This window comes from Cephus cinctus, unplaced genomic scaffold (assembly GCF_000341935.2).
Source record: "Cephus cinctus unplaced genomic scaffold, Ccin1 Ccin1_scaffold0299, whole genome shotgun sequence".
Taxonomy (NCBI): domain Eukaryota; kingdom Metazoa; phylum Arthropoda; class Insecta; order Hymenoptera; family Cephidae; genus Cephus; species Cephus cinctus.
Window position 1 is genome coordinate 892,050 of NW_014333002.1, and position 8,643 is coordinate 900,692.

Sequence of the window (8,643 nt, forward strand, 5' to 3'; positions counted from 1 at the left end):
GGGGGGGGGGGGGGGGGGGTGAATGGAGGATCAAAATGCTCGGGACAGATGGAAGGATTTTGAAGGGTGAGACTGAGAGGGGGATGAAGAGAGAAATTCCGTGAGGGAGTGATTATACCGCTCTTCCGGCCAGGACCCTTGGCCACCCTCGTTCTAGTCCTCCCGGTCTACCCCCCAATCCTCCACCCCGCGAGGACCCTGGCACCCCTCCTAGTTGGTACAGGGAAACCTCCCTCAACTCTTGTTACCCACATGCTAATTCTTCAAGGGTTACCCTTGAGCCCACCAGCCCTCGGCTGGACGACTTTTTCTTCGTACAGCCCTTCTTCTACTTTTCCACCCCTTTTCTTCCCCTATGCCTCTACTGGTTGTTTCCCTTTTTTTTTTTGTTATTTTAAGAAATATATTAAATTCTCGAACGAGTGTAATCATTTGAAAAATTTATCCAGCGTTGACATTTTTTTTTTTTTTTGATAAGGGTGATAAAAATTATATCTTCGATTATTATTCAATTAAGAATTTTACTGTAAAGAGAGACAGCATTACGATAATTCGGTATGTACTTTGTATTTGTGAAATCGAAAAGCCTCATAAAATTGCATCAGTCACTTTCACCAGCTTGACTCCTTAGTACAAAAGCGTGTTCTCATTATAATCGAATTTCGTTACACCCCTTATATAACAAGGGTCGCGGAAGGGTGGTCGATGGTAATAATTTGCGTGTGATTGGTGTGAGGGTGGTTGCGGGAGGTTTGGGGGGTTCGTTATCGGTAGCCCTCAGGGGGAGAGTGAGTTCTCATTAGGGCCTGTCTGAGCAAAGCTCTAACCACCCTCTCCTCCTCGACGTTGCACCCCCTTAATACATCCCTGCAGGTCCTCCCTTCTCTACCTTTTCTACCTTCTGCCCATGGCCATCGTACTAGTCAGCCGTCGTGCCCTACAGTCTCAATTCCACCGTTCATTTTATTCAGATTTTATATCAGCTGTGTAAACTTCGGGTAACCCATTGTTCCCTGTCCTGGAACGTCGATCCGACACGTGTTCCAGGTATTTTGAATATTTCGACAGTAGCATTGGAGGTCTCTAGTAAAAATCAATTTTTCCCTTTTTTTTTTACTTTGCTTCGTCATTGACGAACGCCGATAGTGTACTTTTGAAATGGAACGCGGCCATTGTCCGTTCGTGTAGCAGAGGGTAGCCCCAGTCGGCAAACGGCAAGAGAACAAAAATGTCCTGACTGCGGAAAACGTGACGCCGGGTTCGACGACACGGGAACAGTGGAGAGTGGTGGACGAATGCTTGGAACAAGGGAGGATATAGTAACAGGAATAGAGCAGGGCCAGATAACCGAAGCTCAATACCGAGGGGTTAATTTCCCATAGAGCCACAATTCTATCAAACCTATTCTTCCAATCGGGACCAGTTAGGCAACTAATAATTGGTGGGAATCGATCGCAAACCTGGACACGGGTAGTCTCTCCGTATACGGGGTTCAGTTTAACCCCCGGAGAATTCGGCCCGGCTGTGTACGGCGAACCCCCATCTATAGGGGTGAGAATGAACGATATTGTGTTAGCCCGTGCCCCAAACCTTGTCGAACTCAATAAAACGCATCACCAGAGGAAATTACGAAGGGGTGCTACTTCAAAGATCGTTTTCCGGTTTTCCTGACGCAGCCTCCGTCTTTCACGATGTGTTATTCCGTCAGTTTTTTTTGCATCCCCTATACATCTTTTGGCAGTCCTTTACCAAAATTTCATCCACCGACAGAATGGATACATAGGAAAATTTCTAGGTGGGAATTTCTTTATCGGGGCACCCGGTCAGTTTGATTAATAAAATCCAACGCGTAGGAGTTGATCTCGAAAAATAAAATATCTGTCATTGTCCAGTTTTTGGGTAATAATCATCCCTACGCCTGGGTTAGGAAGGAGACCTGGGTCGGTATGTTTTAATAAAATCACGAGAACCGAGGATTAACGCCACTCATGGATTTTGCCAGGGAATCTGCTGCGCTCAGATATGGACCACAACCCATAGGAAATTGCCACCATAAATCCATTCTAGGCTCTTAATGCTCATCAGTGCCAAAGAAGATGGTTTGTCATTTATTTAATATCGTACGAAATACCGACTGATATTCAAAAATTGAATTCTCATATTTTCTTTCCCTCGCAATTTTTCTTCCTCTTCTTTCTCCTCGGTCTACGGCCATTATTGTTATTTAATAACCAAACCAGCGTAACCGTGGTTCATTTCGAATCCGCCAGTAAATTCTTGCACTTTCTTCTTTCTTCTGTCTCATGACGTGTGGCAGGTTGGGGTTGGGATCTGGGGTCTGAGTACACAGAGGGTGAGTCTGGGGTGGAGGCACACGTACATCACTAATCCGTCACTAACGAGCCGCCCGCCTGATGGGGGCTGCATTGGCGTATTCTTCCTGGATTCCTAAGATCTTGCTAGAAACTCCATATGAAAATTCCATTTTTCCCTGTGACGTGGTAAAGTAAAAATCGAAAATATTTTCCAGATTATGAAATTGGGTAAAAAATCTATTTTTTAAACCAGATGTCACATTTTATCGTTATAACATAGAATATGGTTGGATAATAATTACCAGACTGATATTCAAACTTTTTCTTATAAGGGTGACTTTTTGGTTTTATATCACTGTCTTATCATAAGAAATGTCGCAAAGGGTGGAATTTCGAAGAAATTTTTACGGTTCCCCGAATAACGACGCCTTTGGTCTCCAATCTAAACCAATCCAATCTACACTGCGGGTCCGCGGGGTGGTCGGAGCTTGCTCTGGGGGTGTCGAGGGGTTAGCAGCCCCTAATTGGCCCCCACAGCCACCATCCGTCCATTCCTTACCTTAGCCCCGACTTGCAACTCTTAACTAGGGACTCACACACGAATCAGAGAACAAACCCCGCCGATACGCGAGAGAAATGGGGGTGGAACGGAATTTACACCCCTAACGAGATAGGACAGATAAAGATTCACGGTTTCCAAGAGGATCCACGCGCCATGCTTCTCCCATACTAATTAATAATTAACACAGGGTTAATTGGACTACAATGTACGCAAACGGTAAAATTAAATAAACATTAATTTGGCATATAAAAATATTTCTTATACAACACGCGCCCCGGGGGTGCGTTGGGATGCGCCAAAAATAAAGGTACAAAAAATATTCAGCATCTATCCAAAACACTATAAAAGTACGAAGCAATGGTATTTTCATTAAATTCTCCTGAGGTTAGGCAACCCGAAAAAAGTCTCCGGTGCAGATATAAATCCAATGACAAAGTTTTTTCGCGGGCCCACCTACGACCACGTGTTTCCCTCGAAAAATTCCTTCTCCCTCTTTCTCTCGCGCATCGACTCCCTTATCTCTCTCTCGCTATTTCCTCGCCTCCGTTTAACGCGAGAACCCGAAAATTTATACGCTCGCAGAACTACGGAATTAAAAGTAGGCAGGATTCTGCGGTTGGATATATTATCGTAATAACGTTAACCCAAACCAGCCTATATCTGCCCTTCCTTTACGCTTGCCTTAGTTTATATCCACTGTACAAGACTGAGACTTCCGGTTCTTCGTCCCCCTAGAAAAAGAGCGAAAAACTTTTAGATATCCACAAAAATATATTTATTATAAATTTCATATTCCACATACCATATATTTGATTCTCCTTTATATAGCTGTGTCAAAAAACGAAAATAAAAAAATTCCTAAAACAGATACAATCGAATGTATCCTGACAGTCGATAACCTTCTGTGTAATTTAGATAATTGCTTTTTTATTAACCCTTGAACATGCGCATAATGTTGAGTGAGGCATGAGTAAGGGATTCGGAATAGGGGTGGGAATGGCAACCGTAACACGAACAGGAACCATGGGACACCCAAGGGATGAAACAGTGTTGGTAAGTGTGTCCTGATATAGTGGCCAGGGACGTAGCACATGAGTACATGCCGTGGCACCCGGGGGACGATGAAACGCTGATAAATAATTGAGTGCCGATAAGTATGGTACCTGGCTGGCTCCACTTATCGACACGCGACCACAACCACCCTTGCACCCCATAACCTTATTTCCTCACGACCCTTCCCCCCTGCCCTGTCGTCTTCGTAAAGGAGTCTTGTGACTCATAGAAACTTCATCCCTTATCGGCGAATTAATTTTTAAACGATAACGCCCCTCTACGTACCTATAGCTCTATATATAGCTCATCCCCACCATCAGTACATATTTATGCATCAAACACACGCGGTCTGATCACTACGCACGTCGGATGAGCCCTGGATCGTACGTGGTGCTCATCCACGGAAATGCCGCCACCTTCGGTTATCATTGTCAAACGGCCAGGTGCGTAGCTCCAAGGGCGCTGAAATGGTGACTGGGAACTAAGGGTAGTTCCACCACCCAACTTCCGAACACGATAATGCACTTGATGTCGGGAAAGTGAGTTGGGATCCTATGGCGAAGCTTTTCTGGTCGGAGTCTCTTCCTCCAGATGGCTTACTTAGGAATACTTAAGTCGACCCATCAACCCCTGGCACAGCCGTCAATGTCCCAACCTTCAAGTTGGGCTGAAGGAGACAGTTTTGGCTCGATTGGAAATCTGTGTGAAATAAGTAGCAGAATTTTAGATGCACGCGATGAAAGTACTCGCAAGAATTTTTTTTTTCAGTTTTGCGACTTTTTTTGAGATGCTGAAATAAATTTTTATTAAGATTTTTCATTTAAAGAAAAATACATTTTGAGTTAGTCTTATATGCTGATTGGCATGGGATTTATGGTTATTCACAAATTTACTACCCCTTTGGTTGTTCAGTGTATCAGCTACCGTATAGGGATGCGTCTATCAGTTGGTCCAGCGCCGACCCTTGACCCCTTCCAGCGTAGGAGTGTACACAAGCAAATTCGAATTTAGCATGTATATTAGCACACCGAACAACAACTATGAACTTCTGTTAAACGGAAAACTATTAAACCCGGAACACGTTTACATTTCCATTTTTAACCCCATAAATGGATACGACTTTTTCGGGGATTTTTGTAGTTAATTTTTGTAAGTTTTTCAAAAGAATTAGTTTTAGTATTCAACAACAAAAATTTTGTATGCTTATATGTATGTAATTTTTTATGATTGTGTACATATTGGGCGCAATGCGAATACTACTTAGATAGTTATTGAGCTTTTTTAATTAAATCTATTTATTGTTCGTCATGATTAACAACGCGATGTATCAATTAGTTACGTATACGTATAGTAACGTAACTGCAACTCCTCGCTGAGCAGATCAGACATTTGTTAAAAGCTAAAAGCTTTCCCATATTTCATTAGTTCTCGCTCTCCCGTTTATATACGCTTTTCTATAGATATTTCCGCCGACTTTTTTCTCTCTTTTCATCGTTTTTCTAATCCTTGAAGCACCATGGTTCCATCCTTCTCTTCATACAGGGTGTCCAAATAAATAGCGAATCTTGGAAATACAATGATATTCGCGAAGCAAAAGTAAGCAATGAAAATCAAGCTTCATTAAAATGAGCCTAATCTTGAAAGTAAGATAGCTCAAAGTTCGTCAATTGGCTTGAGATTACCATGAAAATATAATACGTTACATAATAATTCTATCAGATTAGAAAATTCAGATACAGATCTGCAGATTCCTTATCATTGGAAAGAAGTAAGTCGACGACAGGGAGAACAAGACAGGTAAGAAAATAGTAATTTTGAAAAATCAAAATTTGAAAATTTTTTGATAATATTTCAAATTTATGCATTTATGATTCTTTCTCAATTACCGACTTCATGCAGAGGACTTGAACTAGACCTGTCGAATACTTCATTCTAACAGTATTGTATATGTATACAAACTTACAACCCTTATATTTCACGCTACGAAGTAGTCCCCTGAAATCCAAACCCGATTCAACTGTGGAACACATAATCATAATCGTAAAAAACGATAAACTAACAAAGATCAATCAAGCAAGATTATAGCTACCCTTTGGAAAGAATAGCAAGAGCGCTGACAAAAAAAAGGCTATACCCAAAAGACACAAACTTGACTAGCTACGGCACTGGGTTCGGTCGGGTAATAGAGTCACGGGGATAAAAAGATTGTTTAAACAGATTAAAATGTAATTCAATTTAGATTCAATTATTGATACGCGTTTTAATTAATATCGTTGAACCTAAGTGGAGAGAGCTCGGCAGTAGCTGTAAGGATAGCTGCTAGCATAATGGGGAAACGAGCCCGGCTAAAACTATGATCAGAGCCGGCTGGTTACGCTCCTATCTCTTCTATGAGGGCCAGGAAAGACTAGAGCGGACGAAACTACCCTTGTAAATTTTCCCTCCTTTCATCCCCCGGCAAATGGCAAAGCTCCTCCTAAGCCAGCCAAGAGTACAAGGGTGAACCGTTCTGCTCGGGAAATTTTCTATTCCTTCGGGCGGTTTGTTTAATTCCAGGACACTGACCAGTATCGACACATTCGACGTTTTCACCCTTTCCGCAGCCGCAACCCTCGGAATAGGATATCCGGCGTGTCGAGGGGTGAGCCACGTCTTGCACCAGGTACTAGCTAATTTATAGGAACATGCCTTGGCTCTTTGGCACCGGATGTACGTCACACGTGATGCACAATACAGTTGAGAACTTTTCACCCTCAGAGACAATGAAAATAGTTTCTCTCTTCTACGAGGTCGGTCAATGGATCCTCGTGTTTTCTTAACCCCTTCGAATGGGTGCATAAGGTTATACCAGCCGTGGTCTCTGTAGGCCTAAAACAGAGGGTCAAGCGTGAGCTCATCGATCAAAATCTATACAGTTAATAATTAAGGGTAGTAAGTTCCTTTACCTTTCATTGAATTAGCAACAACATCCACCCCCTCCGTGACGGAACCCCGAACGATCGGCTTCCGACGATAGCTCAAAGGGATGATAGTGACTAATTCCGTTGGCCATTCGGAAGTCAAAGCTCCCAAGATCGACATGTTCAGGACAACCACGGGAAAACGCAAACACGACTGTGAAATTAAAGGGATGGCAGCATCCCTTAATTATGCATTGTGCAGATCAGTCAAAACGAAGATACGTCACTATGCAAACCAATTACCTATATATACGGAAAACATACGATTACACACGTGTCCAATATGTACGTTGAATTCGTCTGAGGTGATTAAATTTTCGATCGGACTGAGTGTACACAAAATTTTCAAAATAAACAGGTTGAGGGTTGATTCTCAATTTTTTGGATTATTTTGAAAAACATGTTTTTTAAATACACAAATAAACAAATTTCGTACGTGATTCGGAGCAAGGAGACTGTACCTTAAAATTGACCTCTATTAATTTCGATTTTTGGAAACGCGCCCAAAAATATTTTAATTCTGAGACATTCACGTTACTCGTATCCTATCAATGCGACTTAATAATATGTTTTGGTATTGCAAGATCTTCATACTTCGTCCCATTAAATTTGACCACCCTATAGATATGCGAGGAGGAACGAAATAATATCGGAGATATCTTGCGATCTTGCTTAATTGGGGACAGTCCGTAGTTACGTCAACTTATAATGAGTTGTACTTGTTAGCGTCACGATTGTGGAGCGCGGGAGGGCGGTGTCCTGATGTTGGCTGGGGTGGGGAAAGGGGGGTAGATAAAAGGAAAAGGGGAGGCTAGTAGGTGAGCACGGGAGCCTAGCGAGTCAAATTAAAGAGTTGCAAACGATCTCCATTAACGGACCTACAAGAGCTGGTTGACGTCTTTCATAAGCGAAAAACTCATCCCTGTTAATCATCCCCTTGCCACCTCTTGTTCCACCTATGACGCATTTATAATCGTAAGACGTACATATTTGTGTACGATAGGAACATGGGTGCCCCCCTGTTTTCAATGAATTAATTATATATAGCTTACCAAGATCATTAATTGTCTACTGACGATCACTAAATAATAATCAATCAATAAAAAAAGTCAATAAATAAGACATATAATTACGAAGCTCCGCATGACGTCTGATACCGACTGAAAATCAAAATTTGTAAAAATTAAAAAAAAAATTTTCAAATACAAGAGTTCCTCCTCAATCGCTAATCAGGAGTAAAAAAATAGCAAGGCTTATTTTTATTAAATAATAAATAAAAAAAAATTTATAAAATTTCATAACTCAATAAAAGGGTGGCAGCAGCGGCGCTGGGTCAAATTAAAGTAACTAAAAAGGATACGAAGGCGGCGAGTCGTTTTGAGATATTTAAGAAATGAAAAAGCTCAAAATTAATGACTGGGTGCTGGGGCCAATGGCATGTGCGGACAGCGACGTCGGGCGTCGTCAGCGTCACGGCTTCGCCGCAAGAATATTCCCCTTAGAATTCGTGGACGCAATTTAAATCTCGGCTATTTTTCCGTGCGCTCACTGTTTCTATTTAATGATGTCTAAATTGTCATGCGCCCGTCCAACCCCCTCGTCCCTCCCACCCACCGGCCCCCCTACGTACATTTACACACACGTGTGGCATAACTACATCGGCGTATACTTTGCTGCCACTACTACGTAAGCAAGTACGCGTATAAAGCCAGGTACCAGAAAGGGTGTGAAAGGCGGGGTGGAGAGGGGGGGG